This window comes from Xiphias gladius, chromosome 7, assembly GCF_016859285.1.
Source record: "Xiphias gladius isolate SHS-SW01 ecotype Sanya breed wild chromosome 7, ASM1685928v1, whole genome shotgun sequence".
NCBI classification, from domain to species: domain Eukaryota; kingdom Metazoa; phylum Chordata; class Actinopteri; order Istiophoriformes; family Xiphiidae; genus Xiphias; species Xiphias gladius.
In genome coordinates, this window is record NC_053406.1 from 29,304,236 (window position 1) to 29,328,129 (window position 23,894).

The following is a 23,894-nucleotide window of genomic DNA, read 5'->3' on the forward strand; positions in this document are numbered from 1 at the left end:
CAAGGTATGATGTCTTCAAGGATTCAATTATGCAGAACAAACTCAATTTGGTTATTGATTAAGTGAAATGGAAATTGAAATTTATTCCGAATAGGTTCTCTGTAAAGGAAATAGTTTATGTCCAGGTTATATTTGATTTTAGTTAGTTTTAATTTTAGTTGTTCTGTTTCTGGTTTTTTTTATTTATTTATATTTTTTTGTAATGTTAACAGTAACTCAGCGTTTGATCCTACATTTCACAACTTTCTTTGCGATGAATTAGAAGTAAAAATGTGTAAATCGTGACATGGAGCACGGAGGATTCCGTTTTAAAAAGAATGACAGAATGGGAATCTCCATCAGAAATCCCACCCTACCCTCCGGTGCTGCAGGATATATTGGAAAGCATTTTTCTTCATGTACTGATTCCCATTTAAATTCCATTTGTCCTACCTCAGTTAGATTTTCAATGACATTGGTGCAATTACAAACATATGACAGTGTCTCAGTCACAGGTGCAAAAGTAGGTATACACCGAGCCCAAACAAAAGCACCGTTTGCGGAGAGTTATTTTTAGGAAATGTATGGTTTTGAGCCATCTCGGTCTGAGACAGTCTGCAGAATGCTCCAGTTTGATGCCTTTTACACCAAATTTGATGTTGGCGGAAAATAATGACATGCACATCACATTAAGGACATTATTGGTTTATCTTTTATAATTTCTAATGTAATAATCTTAGAGACATTTATAAAAATCTATAGATAATATTGTATTGGAAAAGATATACACTTTACTTATTTTAATATGTGTTCAATAAAAGTAGATGGCATTATTATTATTATTATTATTATTATTATTATTATTATTATTATTGTTGTTGTTGCTGTTGCTGTTGCTGTTGTTACATTGCGTCGTATTTCTCTTGAACCCTCGCAGGATCGGTTTTTCAGTAGCTTTTCGCTGACCTGCCTCTTGATGAATTACACCCTTGTAAATTCCTACTCCTTTCTAGTTTCGGATCCATTGACAGAATTACACCTGAATGCGACGCCTTCAGCACGGGTGTGGAATGTCGCACTTTTCTCTTCCGAGCGGCTGTGAACGCACCGCCGCTCGCTCTCTACCGGCGAGCTCCGACCCGCCCCCGGGTTTCGAACGGACACGCGCGCCGGCCAATCGGCGACGGTGGAGGCCGAACACCGACCAATGGCGTGTCCGGAGCGGCTTACGAGGGGGCGGGACTTTCTGAGCAGCAGGCTTCTCCGTGCCTAACAATAGCCAGGGATCGGCAAGTTTACTGTTAAAAGACCAGCAGGGCGACGGAGCGGAGCGTAGCCGACCCCGAGAGCGGAGCAGAGTTTGCCGAATACATGAGACGGTGTGTCCCGGCGTCGGAAACCATCACCCAGCATTCTGGAATTTACGTCCGCGTCCAGACGAGTGGTGAGTGAGCCTTTCCACTTTACTCCTAACCCTCAAGTGAAGCCCTCTGCCTCCGTCCCCAGCCAGGCACGGTGCCTTGTGATTTAGGGGCTCACTCGCCCGTGGGTAGGAAGGGGTTAATGGTCACCGTAGGCTGGGATCACACTATTTTCCTCTTGTTCTTTATCTACGTGCATGTATTAACGCCCCGGACCCCGTAGGCCCATCAGCCCGCACACAGCAGGCTCAAAGTCGGCCGCGGCGGGTCGCGGCAGGATGGGCTGATTCTCCATTGATTCTCCTCTTTCTTATCACACCGGTTTCCTCCCAGTGAGAACAGGGGAGTTTCTGCTGGGCGACTGGCAACACGACAGGCCGAGCGACGAATGAATGAACGGGTGGGATCCGGCCACTTTCATCCTCTCTGTCACTGAAGTCTGCCTCCGACATGATTCATCAGAAAGTCCGTGCCGTTCCCGGAGCCCTTTCGCTTCCAGGTTCGCTTCTGGGAAACGGACTTTAAGGCGGACGAGCCGCCGAGCCTGGTGGAGGAGCAGGTAGAAATCGGAACATCCGCTCGCCTCGCTCTCCTGCAGGTTCCCCCTTCTCTATGTGTGACTGCCCGTCTGTGTACGTAAACGGGGATGTGTCCACATGGCCCAGCAGGACTCGGGGCACTCGTCGTGTCCTGGAGTGGTCGCTGGTATTTACAGTATGTGCTGAGCGTGGCGGTAGATTCTTTTTGATCGTGTTGTTCAGGGCTTCGGCCGGTCAGCCAGTGCGCATCTGCTGCATCGTGGTGGTTACTCACAGGCAGGCGGCTCTGATGTGGCTGCCCTTTGACCCTTCAGACCCAGCCCCATGTCTGACTGCCGGATAAATGAACCCGTTTCTCTGTCAGTTGCTGCAGTGCAGCCTTCCTCCGACTGAGTCGGGCCTACGTTGCCCTTTGCTCCCTGGTATAAAAGGTTGGCCTCTGATCTGACCGGCCAGCTTCCTGGATAATGAAAAGCTGCAACCGTGTGAAGCTTATTAAAAGTGTTGGTGGTTTGCTCCGGAGCTTGCTGCCTCTCCCACAGAAAAACACACGTGGAATCAGTGTCATATCACTGTACCCCTTGTGATGGATGTGGCTGTTCTACTGTTCCACACCAGTATACAGGGAGCGAGCAGCCTCTTTTATCTGCCTTTTAGTGGGAATGACTCCCGATCACTTAAATGACCGCATTATCTGAGGTCCCGTTCTTTCCCCTCAAGGCCCCCTCGGGGCCCCCACACCTCAGTTTGAAAACCTCTGCAGCAGGTTACGCGCGTGAATTGGAGTGGAGCCTAGTTTAACTGTTGGGGGTGATTGGTATGTATACAAACTAGGACCCCAACCCAAACTCAAGTCTGTAGACTAGAAGAGTTAAATGAGTAATAGTCTGTTTTATTAATTTTATCAACCAGTGATGATTCACAGGGGATGAATCAACGATAGTAGTGATGTAGGTTCAAGATCTATTTTCCAAGATAGTCCTGAAAGATTTGGGAAGCCAACCCTCTGAACCCTCAATCTCATTTATATTAATATATATATTAATATATAAGTTGGTGTAGAAAATTCATTGATAAATGACTAATTGTTTGTTGTATTTCAAGCAGAACGGCTTTACATTGCCTTGTTCCAGCTTCTCAGATGTTGAGATTTGCAGCACTTTCTTGTCTATTTACATCATAAACTGAATATCGTTTAACTTTGGACCGTTGGTCAGACAAAATAAGACATTTTGAAGACGTCTCTCTGGACTCGCTTTGGGAAATTGTGACGGACCTTTTTGACTGTTTCATAGATGAGGCGAATAATCCAGAAAATAATCAGCAGATTAATCAATGCCCACTTTAAATTTGCTTTTAAGAAGCTTTTGAATGAGCAAAAAACACAGAACCCTGGATGTGTATCTACCTGTTCCAACTATTCTATGAAGATGATAGTTACACTTACTGAAATGACTGACGACTGAACAATTACATTATATTTAAATATTTTAAATGCGGTTTGAATTATTTTATACACCTTTTTCGGGATCTCCACTAGAGTTGAAACAAGCTACTGTATACTGTACTGTATGGAAGGATCCACTGATGGGTCTGTGTGGATGAAGAAAAAGCATCAGAACAAGTGCAGTACATTCGGTACTGGACTAGACATGAGTTGGATTGTATGTGGAGCTTCTTCCTGGCTGTCCCACTAACCACAGCGTGCACTCCATGAAAACATGGGATCCTATAGCATGAGTCTTTGTAGCCTGCCAGCCTGGATTAAAGAGGGCAGCCAGTAGGACATCGGCCCTCAAATGAGCCAGTGACGGCGGAGGAAATCCACTTTGCCATCTCAAGTGTTCAGTGCAGCAAACGGGCCTGGTGTCCTGTCAAACTGGATCAGAAACATGAGTGGAAACTCTGATTCATTTGGTGATACGTGAGCGTTCCTTGTTAATTAAACCCCAGTCATAGCTGAACATTAATACCTGGAAAAGTGAAATGGTCCGGGATTGGTTGAACGGCAGTGAGTTGAACCGATGGATTGGGTCGTGGTTTACGGGCAGTGGTTGCCATGGGGAACTGGGTGTGGCTAAAGGACTGCTTTATGGCCCCGTGTGAATGATGAGGCCACCCAGTCGTCCCCTTTGACACCTTGACAGCAGAGAGAGGGGAAGGCTGGGAGGAGTTAATGACCCATTTGGCTCCTGTGGCTTTGGGCTTGGCTACTGCAGGATAAAGAGGACTGTGTGTGTCTGTGTGTGTTTTTATATCATGTGTGTTTTCCTTTTGGCCAGTCTTTGGGCGCTGTCTCACCTGTCATTGAAGTTATTTTTAAACCCTGAGGCAGTTTGTTGGGCTGATCTATTATATGAACTACTTACTGCAGGGAAAAGCCACACACACACACACACACACAGAAAGGTGCAGTGCGCTTAATTTCCATTTTATTTCAGTCATTTATTAACAGGCAGGTAACGTCAGGTAACAGAAGCAGCGACGTTGATGTTGACGGAGGGAGGACACTGAGAAGTACTTTCAGTTTGCCTCAAAGGTATTTTCTTCACACGGTTGGGACGCCCACGTGGCACCGAGGGTGGGAGGAGCTCATGACTCTAGCACAGCGGGAGTTGAGCGTCCAGCTCGGTGTCCTCGTTATTCAGTGGCTACTCTCTGCTGATGGCGTAGCTCTCTTTGATTAATCGGGCAGTTTCCAGCAGTGTGAAACTGCAGGGAAGATAGTTGGCACCTCAGTGTCTGAGGCCTTGGCACCTGTTCATGAGGCAGAGTAAGACACAGCGAGAGTTTACGGGAATAGTTGGACATTGTGGGAAATATATTTATTCGCTCCCTTGCAGAGTTTGATGAAAAGATTGATGGCAGTCACATGTACGTATATTCAACCTTAGTATGGATCAAACGGACGGAATATAACGTGTTACTAAGCTTTAGAGGTGCTGCTAGACGGATTTTTTTTTTTTTTTTTACCATGGACAGAAGCAGGCTACCTGAACCCACCCCCAAAAGGACAAAGGTGTCCTTCATTGGTGGATCGGTGCAGAGTGGGCAGTGTTGCTGGCACTGCCGGACTGTTGTGGTGAAGAGGTAGCGGAGCCTGGGGGCACCAGGAAAGCCCGGGGGGAGATGGAGGATGTGGGCTGTCTTGCTTATTTTCAAACTGTAAGAGGATTTCTGTAACATAATGAGCTGCAAATATCAAATGCAACTATTCACTGGCAGATTTTCACAATCAATAAGAACTAAATGACTAATTAATACGGATATTTTTTCTGTGAAGGGTAGACACTCACTCACACCCAGTACCAACATAAATAGTAATATTGGCTGTGGAGCTGCCTGCCAGCAGCTGAATAATGGATAGTCTGTCTGCCTGGAAGGCTGCTGGGGCTGCTGAGCACGGCGTCTAGACGAATACCGACAGAGCACAAAACTACATGCACTCCCCTCTTCTCTCCATGAAACGGGCTGACTGACTGGAATCCAGATGAAGGCTGTGATCCTGGATTGATTTTTTTTTTTTTTAATTTTTTTTTTTTATCCACTTATTCGATGTGAAGGCAGATGAAAGGAAGGCTGATGGCGAATCTCTAAGCTGTTAATAGTATGGTTCAGGATCAGAAATATAGTCCTATTCTGTGGGTGTAATTACGATTTCACCCCGGGCCAGGGTCGAAACCTTCCACTTTACTAGCACCGCTTCAGTTCGCTTTCATTAAACCAGGAGTCAGAGCTCTGGCTGGTTAGAGAACTCGCCACAGGAGAAGAGAGAGCCTTCACAGAGCTCCATTCAGGATTAACATCGGTGTAATTTAATTTGCTTCCTGTCAGCACTGATCTGTCTCAGTATATTTGTTGCAGTCAGAATTTCTTACTGTCTGTTGTACTACAGGTTCGCTCATTGTGTTTTGAAAATCGATTTTATAAACAGCTCATAAAACGACCCGGAACAGCCACTTCCTTCCACTTGCTTGTTTGTCCGACGCAAAGTCCGGAAGAAGAAGACATTCAATTTACAACATTCCTTATTTTTCACAAGCTTCTTGATCCAGATACTGGAAGCCCCAGTATTTTGCCAACCTCGTCGTCATTTTCCCGGGTGCGCCCCAATAAATCTCGACACTCGCACACTTGCATATGCATGTGTGAGCAAAGTGCTTGCGCCGTGGAGCCCGGCTGTCGTAAAGTAAAGCAGCGCTGCAACGGTAGCGGGCTGAAGGGAACAAAAGATAGTAGAGGGCAGCAAAGAAAGGATTGGAATTTAATCTGCTTCATTTCAGCTGATAACAGAAAATATGCCCAGCTGGACCTTGATATTGATACTTGGGATCTACTTGAGACATCTAGACTTAATACTCATTACCCAGATAAAAATACTCGAATAAAATCATTAGAATTAGTTCATCAAATACTGATAATTCTGTTAACATTTTTCCAGAAATCTCTTATTTGCATGTCTGAAAACCCCGACAGCAGACGAAAACATAAAGAACCCGAACGTGAAAATATCAGCAAAGACTGCTGATAGTGAAGATGTAGTCAAGGCCAAATCCAAGCTTCTTGAGAGCTGACATTGTGTGTGTGTGTGTGTGTGTGTGTGTGTGTGTGTGTGTGTGCGTGTGTGTGTGTGTGTGTGTGGGGAGCCCAGAGACCATATGGTGGAAGTACCACCCACTCGTTGAGACCAGCCACACCTTCCAGTAACACTCAAACACGTCTTTACTTTTCATCTACCCTTTCTCAGTATAACATTCACACACCTCCAAACACACCTGTGTGTGTGTGTGAGTGTGTGAGAAAGAGAAGGGGGGTCAGGGAGGGAGGGAGAGAGAGAGAGAGTCAGAGAGGGGGGATAAATGAATCATAAATGAGAGAGTGAAGTTATGCTTAGTGAAAAGAGGAAGGTTGTATGTCGCATCTCATTCCTGCAGTTAACTGTGATGAACTAGCTGTGTGTGTGTGTGTGTGTGTGTGTGTGTGTGTGTGAGACTGTGCATTACATCGTGGCATGATCACATACTGTAAATGTTTTTGCTTTGTTTGTTATTTTTTTTGGATAGTGTAGGTCTGCTGGGAGACGAACACAGGGATGTGTACTTTCACCACAGGACTGACTGCAGTTAGTACGTTTGTGCGTGTGACAATCATTTGATGTAATTACACGACTCCGTGTTTTGGCCTGGCCAGCCAGACCAGGGCCTGTGCAACAGCAAGGTACAGTATACACACGGTGGTGGTGACTGACTGGATCTGGCTCCGGCTCTGCAGTGACACAGACAATATGAAAGTACTCCGAGTCAGTTTCAGGTTCTTTCTCTCTCAGTGCCGCTCAGTGCTTTTCTCCGTCGGAAGCAGGGGGGGCTCCGACAGTCTCGACCCCTATCAAGATGTTTTCAGATGCCGACATCATGACATCATTGCTACGGCTCTCACCCACCCAGCCACTAGTAACTCTAAAAGACTTCCAAATATCCAAAGATAGCAAAGCAGACGATGTAGTCTCTCAGTCCTTCCGTCAGCTGTTTTTATCTTTTTTTTTTCCTCTTCATCTCTCTACTTCCTCTGGTCTTCTCACTTTCCTTTTGCCATCCTCCTCTGGTCTTCTCCAGCCCTGTTCTTCTTCCTCTCCATACATATATTTCCTTCCTATCCTCCTCCTCAACCATCTGTCCTCTATGTCCTCCATCTCCTTACCTCTACTCTTCACCCTGCTCCCTTTTCCTCCTTGTCCTCTTCAGCCTCCTTTCGTCTTCTTCGTCACCTTTTCATCTGTCGTTCACTCATCTCCTCCGCTCTATCTGACGGAACCAGTGAAGCAACTATAATATAATTATCTATAAATACCCCTACATCTCTCTCACTGTCAAACAGAGGAAGCCCCTCCTTCTCTCCTCATCCACTTCCTTCCATCCACTAGTTATATTATTATATTATTTTATATTTTCTATAGAAGGATTCTTCTCATTTTCTATCTCTTCCTCACATGTCAAAGTGAATAAAATTGGCATATTTCATCTGTACTGTTTGACATCATCAGTGTAGAGATGCATGAAAATCTCTTCAAACCAGTTTGTTAAACTCATGGAGTCACTCAAAATTAAGTAATGTTTTTTATTTATCTGTAATGTAAACTTTATTTGCATTGCCTATTATTAGTATTATTATTATTATTATCATCATTAGAGACTATTCTAGGCTCTGCTCCTCCGCTGGATGTCTGAAAAGTCTTTGAAGACCAATCAGCATAAACTAGTCCACATGCAACATAATATTTCTTGCGCGTCCAAAGATAAAAATTTAAAAGAGCATAAAGTTGGACGTTGTAGAATCATCCAGGACTCAAATCTTAAGTTGTGGATTAATTTACAACTGGTTGTAACAGCAAAGTTAGCTCTGATACTTCATCAAACACGTTCGTAGCAGCTATTTTTCTTTTTAGAAATACAACAGACGAGCAGGTGGCGTATCCTTTTAAAGTGCAACCACACAAACTCAGGTTGTTTAATAAAGAAGTGACTCCATGATAATTACATCTTCCATCTGAGTTAACGCCGCAGGTAGTTTTTCAAACAACAGCAGCTTTTCCTTGCGGTCGAGTAAAGTTGACGAACAAACCTGAAATGCCGTAGATGATGATTCCAGTTCTGGGAAGACAGCGTGACATTTCTTCACATTCCCATTACATTTCCCGCAGCTCCATCACAGTAAGAGCCAAGCCTTGTTTCGCCGGTTGAGCACTTGTAACGTGAAGTTGTAGCAGGAAATGTGGGGTTTGAACTAGCAGTAACTTAATCCGGTTCTGATGTGGCTGTAGGAGGGGGACCAGTAAACAGTGGGGCCGGTATCAGCCCTTTCCAACAGGAGGCAAATCTGCCCAACAGTTACAAACCGTAGTGCTGGATCATCTCCTGTGACTCTGTAAGTGTGAAGGTAATCTGAATTCAGCATGGGAATGGCAGACTCTGCCACTGCCAGTGAAAACTATTACCTACAGTTCATTACAGAATGTAAAAAACATTTTCTGTATGCTGCCGTTTAAATGCCGACCATAAATAGAACCAAAAACGGTGGGACATCATTGAAATCTTCAGGGTCACTGTATAATTTTAAAGAGTTTACCAAACTCTTAAAAGATCAACACAAATAAAAAGATGCACCTGTGGCTGGAAGAGAGATCTTCACACTTTTAAGCTTGTTTTGAAATGTTTTCACCAATTTTCACAGCATGCGGGAGGTTTTATTGTGTGGTGATACTTAGTTTCCTGGAATGTCAAATTTTCAAAGTGTACTGGGGTACCCTTCGGGTAACGGCACTGACGGCTGCCATCTCTCTCCATCTACATCTCATCTCCTCCTTATTATTAATGTGGTTTTTTTTGTTTGTTTGTTTTTTTTCCCTTCCCTGTCACTTACTGTGTTTCCTGTTCGCTCTATTTAAAACGAAAGAGATGAAAAGATTTGTTTCCAGAGTCTCAATCTCAGCGTCTTTCCTTTTCCTGATTTTTTTTTTTTCTTTTTTTTTTTTCTTTCCTCAGCTTTAAAGCTCTCAAGACAAGATCCATCCCTCTCATTTTCTATCTCTCCCCCATCTTGTCCCTTCCTCAGGGGGATGTCTCATCCCGTGTTCTCACCTCCGTTTCAGAAGACAGGAACAACAACCTCCTCCCTCCCCAACACATTCTCCAAATTTTAAATATGGCCAGTCACGCGCGGCAGCTTGTCCTCTAGATGCACTCTCTCTTTCTCCCTCTTTCTCTCTCGTATTAAAAATTATTTACTTCTTACTGTTTATAGGAAAAAAAACTGTGCTTCTTTACATTTTGATGTCGGAAACCATGAAATAAAGCATGTTGCTGATACCAAGGAGCTGGGATTGTAGTAGGTATTTTCCAGACCAGCATTCAAACAGCCACAGCTGAAACGTTAAAACCGAGAATCAACAGAGAATTTCTCTTCCATAAACGGATAATTGTTTTATTTTCCCAAACATTCCCTGGTTCCGACTTTTCAAGGATAAATTCTTACTTTTTTCCGCTTTTGATAGAGGATTTAAAATCCTTCACTTTTAGATTGTTCGACAAACACAAGCAATGTTGAGACATTAACACGGGCTCTGGGAAACTGTGAAACCTGCATTTTACACTATTTGTTTTAACATTTTATTTTCCAAACAGTCAATTGATAGACGAAACATTCAGCAGATTAATCAGTAATGAAAACAATCAGCTCTAATCCACACTCCCTTTGTAAACCTAAGCCTATTTCTCTATATTATTAAAGGCTAGTGATGCTCCAGAAATGTAGATTTAGATTGTTAGTGTGAGAATCCAACATTTTCTTGTGTCCGTCTCTGCCAGCTGCTTGTCAGCATTCATCAGATATCGCCATGCTCAGCAGGAATAATTAGGCTTGCAGCCATGAAACACAATTACTCTCACATTTGTCTGCCAAGTGCATTAGACGCACAAGTAGTCTAACTTATTGTACGTGTGTGTTTCACCTCACAGATAAGACAGACAGCCGGCTGGGGGGGGGCAAAGCCGGTTTAGAGAGCAACATGTTGGATTTTCAGGCTGATCTGCATAGAGGTGGTGGTGGTGGTGGTGGTGGTGTTGTGGCTTCAGCCTTGACGTGAACAGACAAAGCTAATTTGGAGCTAAACCTTCCCAGCCTGTTCTAATAGTAAAGTCGTTATCAGTGAAACTGAATATATGGCAGCAGTCAAACTCAAAGGTGCATCAAAGGTTGTTTGATAGTGAATAATAAACCTGTAGCCTATGGCTGAGTAATAATTAAACGTTATCCTTACTAAACGTTCAGCAGACTCATATTCTGTAATGATATGATTTTATCATGGTATCGTTCCACAAATGTCTCTTGCCAAAATTAATTGTTCTGAAACTTTGATTAAAAACCAACAAAATCTGTTTAAAGATTTAGTTTATACATGAAGACTTGGGTCTTTCAGAACAGTGGAACACAGTTCTTTGCCTTGAACATCAGTTTCATTATTCTATATGTAATTTTGCATATATTGTCTTTATTTTGATAGTTATCTATCGATCTACTTCTCTACAGACATTTTCAGAAGTCTTGTTTTGTCTGACCAACCATCCCAAACCCAAAGATATTCAATTTACAGTAAAACAGGGAAAAGCAGCAAATCCTCACATTAGATAAATTGAAACCAGGGGATGTGATTTAAAAAAATGACTTTAAATGATGAGTCGATTACTGAAATAGTTGAAGATTCATTTTCCGTTGATCGACTAATCGATTAATGAACTAATCATTTCAGCTCTACTGGAAATATCGTCATTAGTATCATGATAATGATTTCACTTTCTTGTCCCAAGACCGGCCATAAAACCTGGCCATACAAAAGATGAAATCCAATAACCTGAAAAATGCTAGACACAATGGGAGCCACCTGGGACCTAAATAATATTTTTTTTGACTACATAGCTTGAGTTTGTCACGTCTGACCCTCCAACGGGCTTAGGTGGTTAAGGACATCCAATATGGCTGCCAGAGGAAACCTTTCGTTACACCCTGAACAGGTTTTCAGATAGAGCAGCAATGTGCCACACAATGATTGGTTGGTCTGACCTGAATGTCTCTCTGTGGTTCAATATGAACCACAGACGTGTGTGATTGATAAATTGAAATATAAACCTTTTGATACAGAATGTTACCCCTTCATTACCGTTGTCCGAACCACCGGTAACTTTTGTCTTGACCTGGATTCAGCAGCTCTGAAAAATCTTACCTGGTCAGAACCGACGGCTTTGAGTAGCCTAGATCCGTCCATCAGTTGTAGTTCTGGGGTAGAGACCTGCAGCTCACCTCTACCTGTAGCTTAGTGAGTGAATGTATATCTATGGTCTGCAAAGGCTAAGACTGTGCCAACTGTCACTCTGAGTCTGTGTGTGTATGTGTGCGTGTAACACAGGTGGTATAGCAATGCACATACCTAAAGTTACCCACACAGGTGGCGGTATGTCGCATTAGCCTGTGGTAATGAGAGTTTAGCAACACCTTGAGCCATAATCCATAGCTACATGTGCCTAGCCTTCTGGCTGTTGGCATTGCAGTGTGTGTGTGTGTGTGTGTGTGTGTGTCCTCGTGTGTGTCTTTTCTCACAGTAAGATGTGAATGTGTGGACAGCTGCAGGGCTGACACTCTCACCTCCTGCCCTCCCTCTCTCCGAAACCTTCATCTGTTCAGCCTTGTCTGAGTCGCCAATGACACCAACATGCTGTTCACATGCAAGAAGTTTCCACCTCACTCACAGGACGGCAGGCTGTTTGTTTGTGTGATGGCATGTGGACCCCATCTGCTTAGAAAGGAAGGGAGACAAGAAACAGGACTTGGTCAAAACCTAGTACGTGGCTGGACCAGCCCTTTGTCTGTTCGCTGTCTGTGCTCACATATACAGTCATTTACAGCTGAATTCCCAATAAAGCTGTTCTCATTTATACGTTTTTCTGTTTCTGTTGTCAGGTAATGGGAAGAGTATGAAATAGTAACTGAAACTTGGCCCGTTAAGACGACATTTTAACCAGCAGACACTTCCAAGCCATTTCCAAGCTGCTGCTCTGCTGCTAAAATCCTGATTTTACAACCGCGACGTCGTCTGACAAAAACACCACACACATGAGTTAAAGACAACAGCTGTGCTGTAATTTCGGCTATATTTACTTTTAAAATGATCACTCAGAGGGAAAGTTTGAAGCTCATTCACATCTGTGTCAGCTGCCGTGCGGTCAATTGAATGAGACACGTAGAGAGGTGTGACGGTGGAGGGAAAGCCCGACCTTGCGCTCGCGGGGAAATACTGGTGACTCTTTTCAATGGAAAGTAGCCAAGGTCTGATCAAAAAGTCACGAGATTTGTCAGAAGGGGCTTTGGTGGAGGAAAAGTTGCTAAAAGGGTCTGAAAAGTCTGTAAATCTAGCAACAACGCCGTTAAATTGGCAACACTGCCTGTAAACACCCCCCTGATGACACAATAGAAACTGTTTGTGCCAGTTCCTATTGAAGAAATTGTTTTATAAAAGTTTACTTTCCACACGGAAATGCCATTACAGTAGGTTGGGATAGGATTTCTTTCTGCTCATTTTGGTCTCACATTCACTCCATTCCAGTTCATCCCAGAGGTGTTGGACGGGGTCGAGGTCAGGGCTCTGTGCAGGCAGGAAAACCAAAGACAGAGTTTCTGTTTAATAAAGACAGATGGAGAGAGAGACTTTATCGACCCGGCTTTGTGCATGGAGATACTTTCATGATGAAAAAGGAGAGGGGCATCCCCAAGCTGCTGCTGCAAAAGTTGAAGCCTACCATACAAATATCACTATATGCTGTAGCAGTGAGATTTCGCTTTATCGGAAACTCACAGCCCCAGAACAAAAGTACACAAAAGCATGTGGACAGGGCTGTAGTTTGATGGTGTTGTGTGTAGTACAAGACATGAAAACGTAGAAAACCATTTACTGCATTATTATATATTTTCACAAACATGGGCAACACATGCTTCTGCCTCTTCGTCCTAACAGTGTTTTGATCATTCCTCACCCTGGTCGGTTGTGTGGAAAATCTTTTACTCTCTCTGTGATCACCTCATTTGAGTTTAAAAATGACACATAAGTGCCATCACTGGCGTGTCCTTCTCTTTCTGCTCTGTTCACTGCAGGACTATAAAAATGTGATTTGACTAAGGGTCATGAAATGTTAAGAGTCCAGGAAGTACTGCTAAACTTTGCTAGCCTGCCATCAAAGGCTGACCGATTTGCCAGTGACTCAAACCTGTTGTATACTTTGCATCACTCGTTTTGCTGTTCTGAAACACAAAGTAAGCTATGTGGCATCTCCGTATTCTAGGAAACATTGAGAACTGGGCCACATCCTGATGACTGATAGAAAGATTTATTCCGGTGTCCTTCATGAGCAGGTGGAGTGAATGAAATGATTTTAATTGCTGACGATAAGCCCGGACCCCGTTTGAGTGACAAGGTGATGAAAAGTGTGTAGTGACAGCTGTCACTCTGTTTCTGCAGGCTGCAAGTTGAATCTGTCCCTCGGCCTTTCTGTGAGAGGAACGATCCAGACGCGACAGTAACAGGTAGGCTCGGCTGGGGTAACACCAACACCAGCTCAACTGTAGTTGTAATTCTGAGCCTCTTCTGGGGATTGTGTGCCCGTCTGGGGGGAACTGAGGCAGTGAAAGACCCATATCTTCACAGTGACTCAGCCGGATGTGGGGATGGCTGATGGCAGAGTTTGAAATTGTTGTTTGGAATAAGTGAGTTGGGACACAGTATAAATTGGGTTTATGTGGATGCAATGATTTATGTGTAAAGGCACTTTAATTCTGGTAATCTGGCCTTCATTCCTGTGTTTGCCAAGTTCATAAGTGAATTCTGGAAACACAACGACATTCCTAAAACGAAGTGAGATGGGCCAAAAAAAAAACGAGAAGTGAGACAGTCAGACATTTTTGGAAACAAACTTTCAGGTTAAATCTACATGGATGAGAAAATTAAGGTGCACGGTAAAATTCCAGCTTACAGACCGACTTCCTGCTTGAATATTGACCTGGAGTCCTTAGATATTGTTACGCAAACACACGCAGTTGTACTGATATTTCAAGTGGCCTCATTTTCAGTTTTCCCTTCAAATAAAGAGGTTTATATAGTCTCACTAAATGACTGGCTTGTTTACAACCTTGTTTATCCATCTCGACAGCTTTTCATTTGACTTCACAGTAGAGATGTTGCAGTCAACTGCCATTCCAAATATTTTCATTATCTCTTTAGCAAAGTCTTGCAGGTGTAAAAAAAAAAAAGATAAATAAAGGACACACCCAAAAAATATAACAATGGTCGGCCATGTTTTTTTAACAAACTGCCTCCAGCATGTCTTTTGTCCCTAAAAAAAAAAAAAAATTCAGTTTTGGAGTCATAAAATATCATAAAATGTTCTTCCAACAAAACCCTCATTGGGACCCTGAGCTGGTGGTCTCTGTCTGGCTTTCCAGTATCATTCCAGTCATTTCGAGATATCTCCGGGCCTGATTCCATCTGCTATATTCAGTTTGCCATGGCCAGTTTAGTAGCTTTTTGGAGCTCCGTATCCTGTAGTATAATTGTACTGTTAGATGTTTGTTGCTTTTAATCTTGGAGATATTTGAAGAACATTTTTTTTTTTTCCATCTGTATTCAAGGGGTGTTGTTTCTAAATGTCTGCCAAAGGCTAAAGTTGACTACGTATCGGTGCATCTCGACAAACATTTGATTGGAAGAAATGTTAGTAAAAGAGTCATGAGTGTCTTCCTGAGTGATTTGTTAAACATCAGCACCTTCTCAGTAATTTCTCGCAGCAGTGATTTTTAGGATTCATTTTCTCAGTCATTGGCTCTGGTGCAGGTTATAGTGCAGCCATAGTTTTCATGAGATCGTTTGTCACACTAGAGACATTCCAGAGGAAACACGCAGCAGCACATCAATGGACATTGTTCTGGCTGAGTGAGGGAAACCAGAGTGTTTCACATTATGTAAGTAATGGGACTCTGCCTTTCTGGCCTGATGGCTCCCAGCATGCACTGCAGCCTCCATTATTTATGGGGTTGCCATAGTAATGGCGATGGGGAGGGGCAGAGTCTGACAGCTGGTAGATCAGGGATGGAGACGGACCCTCCCCCCAGCACACCTGTGTATGTGTGTGTGTGTGTGTGTGTGTGTGTGTGTGTGTGTACTCGTATCTTTGTGAGAATCAGTTTGAGTTTTATACCTTGGCAGTGAGGACATTTTGTCCTGCAGTTCTCACTTTTTGACACACCCTCAAATTATATTTAGGTTAGGGTTTGGCTAGAGGCTGGGGTCAGGCATTCAGTTGTGATGGTTGAGGTTAGGGTCGGGAAGCAGAGAATGCAGTATGTCAATGAGTGTCCTCACAAGTACAGATGGACAACTTTGTGTGTGTGTGTATGTGAGTGTGTGTGAGAGGGAGATGGGGGGCGGGGGGTTATTGTGCTCATGAGAACAGGGACTCAGAGGGTTCACCATGCATTTTTTATGTACTGCATCATTATGTGTGCGTGTGTACGAGCTCTGTGCCTCTATATGTGTTGGGAACGTTGTCACGCTGTGTGAGTATTTGTAATGTAGATGTGCAGCGGTGGGCAGTGGGATAAAGTTCTCTCTTGCGCTTCATGTAAGTTAAGTAAAATTTTCTGGAAATGAATTAAAATCGATAAAAGGGAATTTTTTTTTTCTAAAAAACCTACTGACTTAAGCTATTTCGTGATAATGGTGCAGAAATCTTAGAAATCCATTATTGCTAATATTCTGATACAACCTGGGGCCCATTGAGGCAGGTTTGTCATTTGTGTTATCGGGCTATAAAAAAATAAAAGTTGCCGGTTGCCCTCGATACAACTCTTCTTGGATAAATGTGTCCATTGTACCATATTTTCAAGTGAAACAACCTTGTCAAACCTTGTAACGCAGCCAGCAGCTAATACGCTAGCAGATTAGCTTGCTAGTGCTGGGGCCCGCTTCGCCGCCTCCGCTTGTTGCGTGACTCTCGCCCTGCAGGCGTACAGTCCGTTGACGATCCCGTACGACCAGAGATATTACAGGGACTTACCGCAGCTCCTCAGTCGGTGTCCTCACGGATCCACTCGATTCCTAAGTTTCCTAACCGGGTCTGGAGGGACCCCGGTATTACAGTGGTTCTCCGGTATGTGTGTCACTATAAATAGCACTTGAATTAATCTGAGTGGACGCCCTGTCAGCCGTGATCACGTGGTGCAGAAGAAAAATGTGTTTGCTGAGGCGGGCGGAGGGTGTGAACTGTGGGATGCGGAGAAATGATGTGTAGCACTGTTCCTTTCAACCAAGCGTGCTGGTTAATTGATGGTGCCGGTGCCGCTATTCTGTTTCCCTTTGCTTCTGTTTGGGTCGACCGCATTAATTACCTTTTTTTTTTTTTTTTTTGGAATTGAATTTATGCACTTCTGGCTCAGAAAGGTTTTCCAGGGGTTTTGGGTCGGGTCGGAAGTTTTGGCCCAGAGTCAAGACTTGTACTACTCTGTGTTAACGATGTGGCAAAAGTAAATTCAGTAAAATTAAGACAGTAAATTTCATTATGCTTGACCCTAGTGTACAAAATACAGTGTAAGGATGTCGTCTGAGAGGTTCCTAGATACCCTACATGCAGAGTTGGCTGAGCTGTGACATTACCAACATCATATACTGTGAATGGATTGTATCCTTTTATCATTTGATTTACTAATGTGAAGAGTTTAGACTCGATTTTATGGAATTAAAATTGTTAATTGGATAAGCCAAAGTATCAGGAATCCCACATCTGTCTCATCCAGGTGGGGAAACTGTTATGTTGTAGTTTGCTGTGTGTGTGTGTGTATCTGTGAGTATGTTTGTGTACGTGTGCGTGTGTGTGTGTGTGTGTGTGTGTGTGTGTGTGTGTGTGAGATACCTTTTTGGGACAGGTGTATAACTGCTAGCAGGTGTGTGTAACATGACGCTGATGGATTGTGCGTGGTTGCGTGTGTGTATGTGTGTTCTCCCGTGTCGTCAGGGCTGGGCAGCCTTCTAGGAGTCACATTACACACACAGACACACTCTCACACACACATCTGTACACCAGACATCAAGAACCAGACACCACTCTATATTAAATATTGGGAAGACACACACATTGTACTGTAGATATGATGTAACACAACCAGAGATGCATGTGTTATACACCAGTAAAAACTAGAAAAAGCGTGGACACGTGTACACGACTACTCAGACATGAACAGGTACATGTGACATTTACACCTGCGTGTTTTCAGTGTGTTCATTTTTTTTACCTTACACCTTTTTTTTCCTAAATGTGTACATTTTTTTTTTTTTTTTTTTTAGGTTTGGTGAGAGACATTCATTAATTTTTGACTTCACCATTATCTCAGAAGATGTTAATGTTTCTCGCTACAGGTTTTACAGAAAAATGTGTTTATATTTCTGAGGTACAGGAGAAGCGTTGCTTTGGGCTCCCTACAGAAACTTAAATATCGGCACTAGTGTTGAAAATGTTAAAATACAGAAATCGATTCTTCAGGACTGACTTAAAACAATAGTCCGGTGCCCATATGTGCGTTTGAACAGGTTTTTGCTTGCTGTAATCGATCCTCCTGGTTATACTGGCCATTTAAAAATCCCTTCATAAAATACTTTTAAGTGATGGGGGACGAAATCGGCAGCGCTCGTTCTGTGCAAAAACGCATGCAAGTCTGTCTGAAACGAACATGAGGCTTCAGCAGTCTGGCGTGGTCAGATCACACGGACGTCTTCCAATGTTACAGTCCCCTCGGTGTAAAAAGTCCAAGGTGACACCTTCGAATGTCTTGTCGGCTCAACAGTCCAAAACCTAAATATATCCAGTTTACAAAAATGTAAAACAGACAAACGCAGCAAATAATCACAGTTGGGAAGCTACAGTATGCCGGCAGATTTTTTTTTTTTTTTGGCATTTTTGCTTGAGAAATGTCAAAAAAAAAAAAAGTCAGCATAGATGCAGATTATTTTTTTGCTGATTGATTAATTGCTTAACTTTTCCAGCTCTATTCTGGATAGAAAAACAGCCCTCTTGATGTTAACAGTGTGATGGAGGGAGAGAAGAGGAAGAGGGAAGGCTGAGAGAGCGGTGGAGGGGGTGAGAGGGAGGGCGAGAGAGGTTCAGCTAGACTAGAGAACAAAGGGAGAGAGAGTGAACTCCCAGACAGTTTTTCCAGTAAAAAATGCTTTTGTCTAAATTCCAGTGGACTCATGTTGCTACTCAGCTTTCTCTCTATTCTTTGATCTCTCACTCTTTATCTTGCTCTGGCCCCCACCTACCCCCTTCCCTCTCTTTCTGTCAGTATCCCTCTCTCTCTTCCTACTTTGTCTTCTTTCACTATGTCTCTCGCTCCCGGTGTTTCACTTAGTTTCTGTTTTACTTTCCCTTTTGTCTCGCTCTTTTCTTGCTCGCTCATTGTTGGATCACTCAGACCGGACAGACTCCTCTTTTTATTCCTGTTTTCATTCAGTCTTTTTAATTTTTAAACACATTTTTTCTCCCCTTCTTTCCTCCGCACACACATTCACGTGATAAATGGCTGTAGGCGGAAAACTTTCCAGATAGATTAAACGGAGTGAGGGCTGACGTGACGAGGGAAAGACAAAGAATGAAAGCATGAACAAGACAGCGAGACAGAGGGATCTGCTGCTGCCGGGGTTTAAAGAGTTTAGATGTAGTTTTGCAAATGGTTTCTCTTTATTTGTCTTTCATCTTTTCCTTTTCCTTTGGGGAAACAGCTTAATTAGCTTTCATGCCAGTTATGCAGTTTTGGATTTACATGAACCAAAGGGACAGAGGGAAGCTGCATTTTGAAGAAACCAGGATTTTTCTTTTCTTTTTTAAAAAAAACAACAACATTTCAAACAATGTTAGCCAATGTCCTCCAATAACCTCCATGTATGTCCAGTCCCTTCTGAGACAATTCCTCCGTCGTCATGTCCCACAAACCCTCTGTAGGACCTGGACATTTGATGAATTGCAGAACCACCTTCTAACCATTGTCTCCTTCAGACTTTAAACGTCATTCGAGGCCGACGGTCTACTCAGTGCTGCTCTATTTGCGGTTTTTTACACTAATTATAAGTGGTTGATTGCGTTATTGACCGGTGGATGGCACAGGAAAGATTTGATCTGGGCACCATCTGAAAGAGAAGGATGAAAATGAGTCAGGAGATGATACACCCTCGACCCTGGATTAAATATGGGGAACACACACACACACACACACACAGACTCCTGCAGCTTTGTATTAAACAGACCTTCCTCTGCTTGGCTGCAGTCTATTGGATGCAATCACTGATTTATCTCCTCTGCTCTGTTTGCGTGTGTGTGTGTGTGTGTGTGTGTGCGCCATATACTTTATGATCCATCTATTATGTTTATGGCTCATATTATGTTTTGCTGCCGTGTGTTTTTCTTTTGTGTGTGTGTGTGTGTGTGTGTTGATTTCAGTCGTGGTGCAGTGTAGAGTGTGTATCCATGTTACTGACTGGGTCTGTGGTATTTGTGTGTGTGTGTGTGTGTGTGTGTGTGTGTGTGGGTGTGTGTGTTTGCTTTCAACCTATCCACATCATTTGAGGATGGACTCGCTACTAAAGTCTCTGCAGTGCACCCTGGGATTGCAGCTGACGCCTCCCGCTGCCATTAGGAGGCTGCCTTCACTTCCTCTCCTTTAGCTTCTCGTCTTTCATTGTCATCTTCTCTCTCCTTCTGATTCTCATTTTTCTTTTCACGTGTTTTCCCTGTCGACTGTTCTCTTTCCTGTTGCTTTCCTTACATCTTTTTCTACATACTTCTCATCCTGCCTCCCCTGAGCTGATCCTACGTTTTTGTGTCGGGGTTCATTTAGCCGTATTATGATGGACCAGTGTCCTCCGGTTTCTCCTGTGATTTTCATTCATGTCGTATCAATAATTTAAACTCATTGTTTTGAACCAGGACTTCCAGTATCTGGATCAAGTAGCTCGTGAGAAATAAGGTGTGTCTTTGTTCTTTTCTAGGACAGAAAACTTTTTGTCTCTTTTTTTATTTTGTGCTCATTTACTCTTCTTCTCCCCATTTACAATCTATATTGTCTTCCCTCCTCCCTCCCTTCCTCTATCCTGGGATATTTTCTAGTTCTTCTGTCTCAAACGCCTCTTTTCTATTTAAAACCAATCAGGTCAACCTTAGATGGCCAATCAATCTCATGCACCTCTGACCAATGACAGCTGCAGAGAAATCATCAAGACCTTCTATAATGCTTTTACCGGCGCTGTACTTTTCCTTCTGCTTTCTGTTCAAGTGAAGGGAAAAAAATCGCTTTAAACAGAGTTTACATTCACATTCTGCGCCAGTGTTTCTGTTTTTTTTTTTTTTATTTGTTCTTTTTATATACGGTATATTCTGCCAGTCATGAGTGCAATTCTACATACAAAGATAAGGTGGTTATGATGCAGTCAAAGGCCACACCTGTAAAGCGAGCTACAGAAAACAAGTCAATCATCCACGAACAAAAGTCGTGCTATAAATATTTTCTCATGACTGTTCACGCCTGCCACACATACAAATCGTTTTTTTTTTCTTTCTAGAAGTGTCAGAATGTGAACAAAACGCTTGTCACTGATTAAGACCTTTGTCTAGTGTAGATCCAGGGATCATGAAGTTGGTAAATGCCAGATGTTGCCGTCTTTCTCCTGTGAAACCAGTCAGGTCTCAGTCAATCAGTCACATACAGTGACTCAACACTGACCGGTCACTGAGTCTTGTAAAAATAGGCTTGTTGAACGGAGGCGGCCCCGTCAGAACAGCAAGGAATATTCTACAGCGAATAGGTTGAACATTGGGTTTTATGTAGTTGTAGGTGAGGATAACATACTAAGTCGGGAACCGTCCCTCAGATTTTAGGTGTTGCCACTAATGCATTTCCGTAAAATGAAAAACTTGCGCCCTGGCTGCTCTCCAATGTATAAAGTATGCACGATAATACAGTCGCTCTCGTCGAGAGTTACACACACAGCGTTACAGTATCAGCAAGTACATTAGAAAAAAAGAGAGCGAGAGATCTGGAGAAAATGCGAGAAGAATTAAATATTTTTGACCGTTTTCTTGCAACAGTTTCTTGAGCCGCTAGTAGCATTGGTCAGTGAGAATTGCATGATGCAAACAAATTTAAAGTAGCTATATAAGCAATGTTTCACACGACCAGTACGCTGTATTACAGCAGAACTGCATCAATGGGCTACATATGTGGACAACATCATTTTCACTGAAAATTCAATTGAATTGGCAGTTTTTTGAAGTTTAAGAATTTTTATGCCTCCGTGCCGGCGACAGCCATGGCTGGAGGCCTATTGGTTTTGGGTCGTCCGTCCACCCGAAAGTATGTCCTTCCGTCCTTCCGTCCGCCTCATTCTCGTGAACGCGATATCTCAGGAACGCCTTGAGGGAATATCTTCAAATTTGGCAAAAACCCGGACTCAAGGATGAACCGATTTAGCTTTTGGTGGTCAAAGGTCAAAGCGCAAGATCCCTGTGACCTCCCAAAACATCAGAAATCGTAAGCTAATTGCAACAACGTCTCACACATAAGTCTAATAAGATAAAATGATGAAGTGGTGACTTTATATATCCCAAAGGTCAAAGGTCAACTTCACTGTGACAAAATAATGTTCTGCAAAGAGACTTTTCTACATTTTTTTCAAAAAAAGCTGCAGACTTGAGGTTGAGTTTCCTGCTGATGAGGGGAAAGAAAGATGTGGTAGCTAACAATGCAAAAATATTTACGAATGCATTGTCATTAGCAGGGTTTTTTTTTTGTTTTCTTTTTTTTCAAATGACAGGATTAGGAAAGCAAATTTCAAGGACTGTCCAGTTTCAAGGAATTGGACAATACTTGGTTGGCCTCGACAAATGACGCGACACAAACTGCATGTTTTCCTTAATAGCGATCTTTTTATACTGCTGACATGATTCAGTACACCCTCGTTTATCTGTGTGTGTGTGTGTTTGGCTCTCACAGATGGTCACCACACACACCTGTAGCTCCATCTCATTAACACCACACCAAAAACCCCAGAGTAACGCCGTGCTTTCCTCGTCTTCCACATTGTCAGTTCATACATTAATTAATAATGCCAATTAACTGGTTATTGATTGTTATTGTGTGTGTGTGTGTGTGTGTGTGTGTGTGTGTTTGAGTATGTGTTTGTTTGTTCTGTGCTTCTGTGTGAGTTTGTCTTTGTGTACACGTAAGACCACATGTAGAGAGCTGAAACATCAGGTCTGCCAGTTGGGGGTCTTAATGTGACCTTGTAATTCATGTTGGTATCGATTATTTAGAGCTTTGAGTGCTTTTTGTGTGTGTGTGTGTGTGTGTGTGTGTGTGTGTGTGTGTGTGTGTGTGTGTTTTTTTTTTTTTTTCAGGGGGGGGGGGCATTGTGTGTGTGCTAGCTCTTTATTGGATTTTGTTGTGTATCCGGGTGTTGTGGCTTGTCACACAGGAGGCCTCTCTGGAGTGGTTGTTGCTGGTGATTATTTTGTAACTGTATTTAGAGACACACACACACACACACACACACCCACCATCACGATCTGGCCTTTGATGCCTCTATCTTCAGAGATTTCTTAATTTTAGAACGTACAAACAAACACACGCAAACACAAGAATTTAACAGCTTTTTACTGTCGGCGCCCGAGCCGGGCTGAATCCTGTGAGCTGTCGCTAAACAGTATCTGATAGTTGTTACTGAAATGCCCGGCTCCATTAGAATATTCTATCATAGCAAATAGGGCTGCCAATTATTTTCATTATTGATAAATCTGCTGATTAATCAATGAATCTTTTGGCCTACGAAACATCAGAAAACAGAAAAAATGCCCCGGTGACCTATTGTTTCATGCTGACCAAAAATCCAAAGCCCAAAAATATCAATGATAAATTATTTATTATATATAACTAATACATTTACTTTCATTTAAGACCAAGAAAAGCAGCAAATTCTCACATTATATCTAGTTGAAGTTTTTGCTTGGAAAAGTGACAACTCAATTTTTTCTTTTTGTTCTCTAAGTCATATTCCAGGTTTTACAATGGAGTAGATTACGTTTCCTGTTCAACACTGGCCCAGAGGATTAGTTTGTGACAGGTTAATTTCCCCATCCCACTGTTAGAGCTTTATTCTTTTATTTGTCTGAGCCTTTCTCTATTAAATCCAGACTTTGCTCAGTTGAGCTTCATGATTAATCTTAGCCCACAAACAAGAGGAATATAATCAGATTCTGGATTGTTCCAGTCGACGTGAGATGAAAAGTGGGGGCTCATTTGGCAGGACTGCTGGTTCAGATGCTTT

At 42.9% G+C, this 23,894-nt stretch overlaps 1 protein-coding gene across 3 annotated transcripts in view; it reads left to right on the forward strand.

Annotated features, from left to right (window-relative positions):
• Positions 1 to 1,258: 1,258 nt before the first annotated feature.
• pak1 (p21 protein (Cdc42/Rac)-activated kinase 1) overlaps positions 1,259 to 23,894 on the forward strand; it is a 62,383-nt gene continuing 39,747 nt past the window's right edge. For 2 of the 3 annotated variants that reach the window (XM_040131694.1, XM_040131697.1), the window contains exons 1-2: positions 1,259 to 1,423; positions 13,998 to 14,062. The gene's annotated coding sequence lies outside the window, so the exon portion shown is untranslated. The remainder of the gene's footprint in view (positions 1,424 to 13,997; positions 14,063 to 23,894) is intronic. The other variant, XM_040131696.1, reaches the window with a different exon arrangement.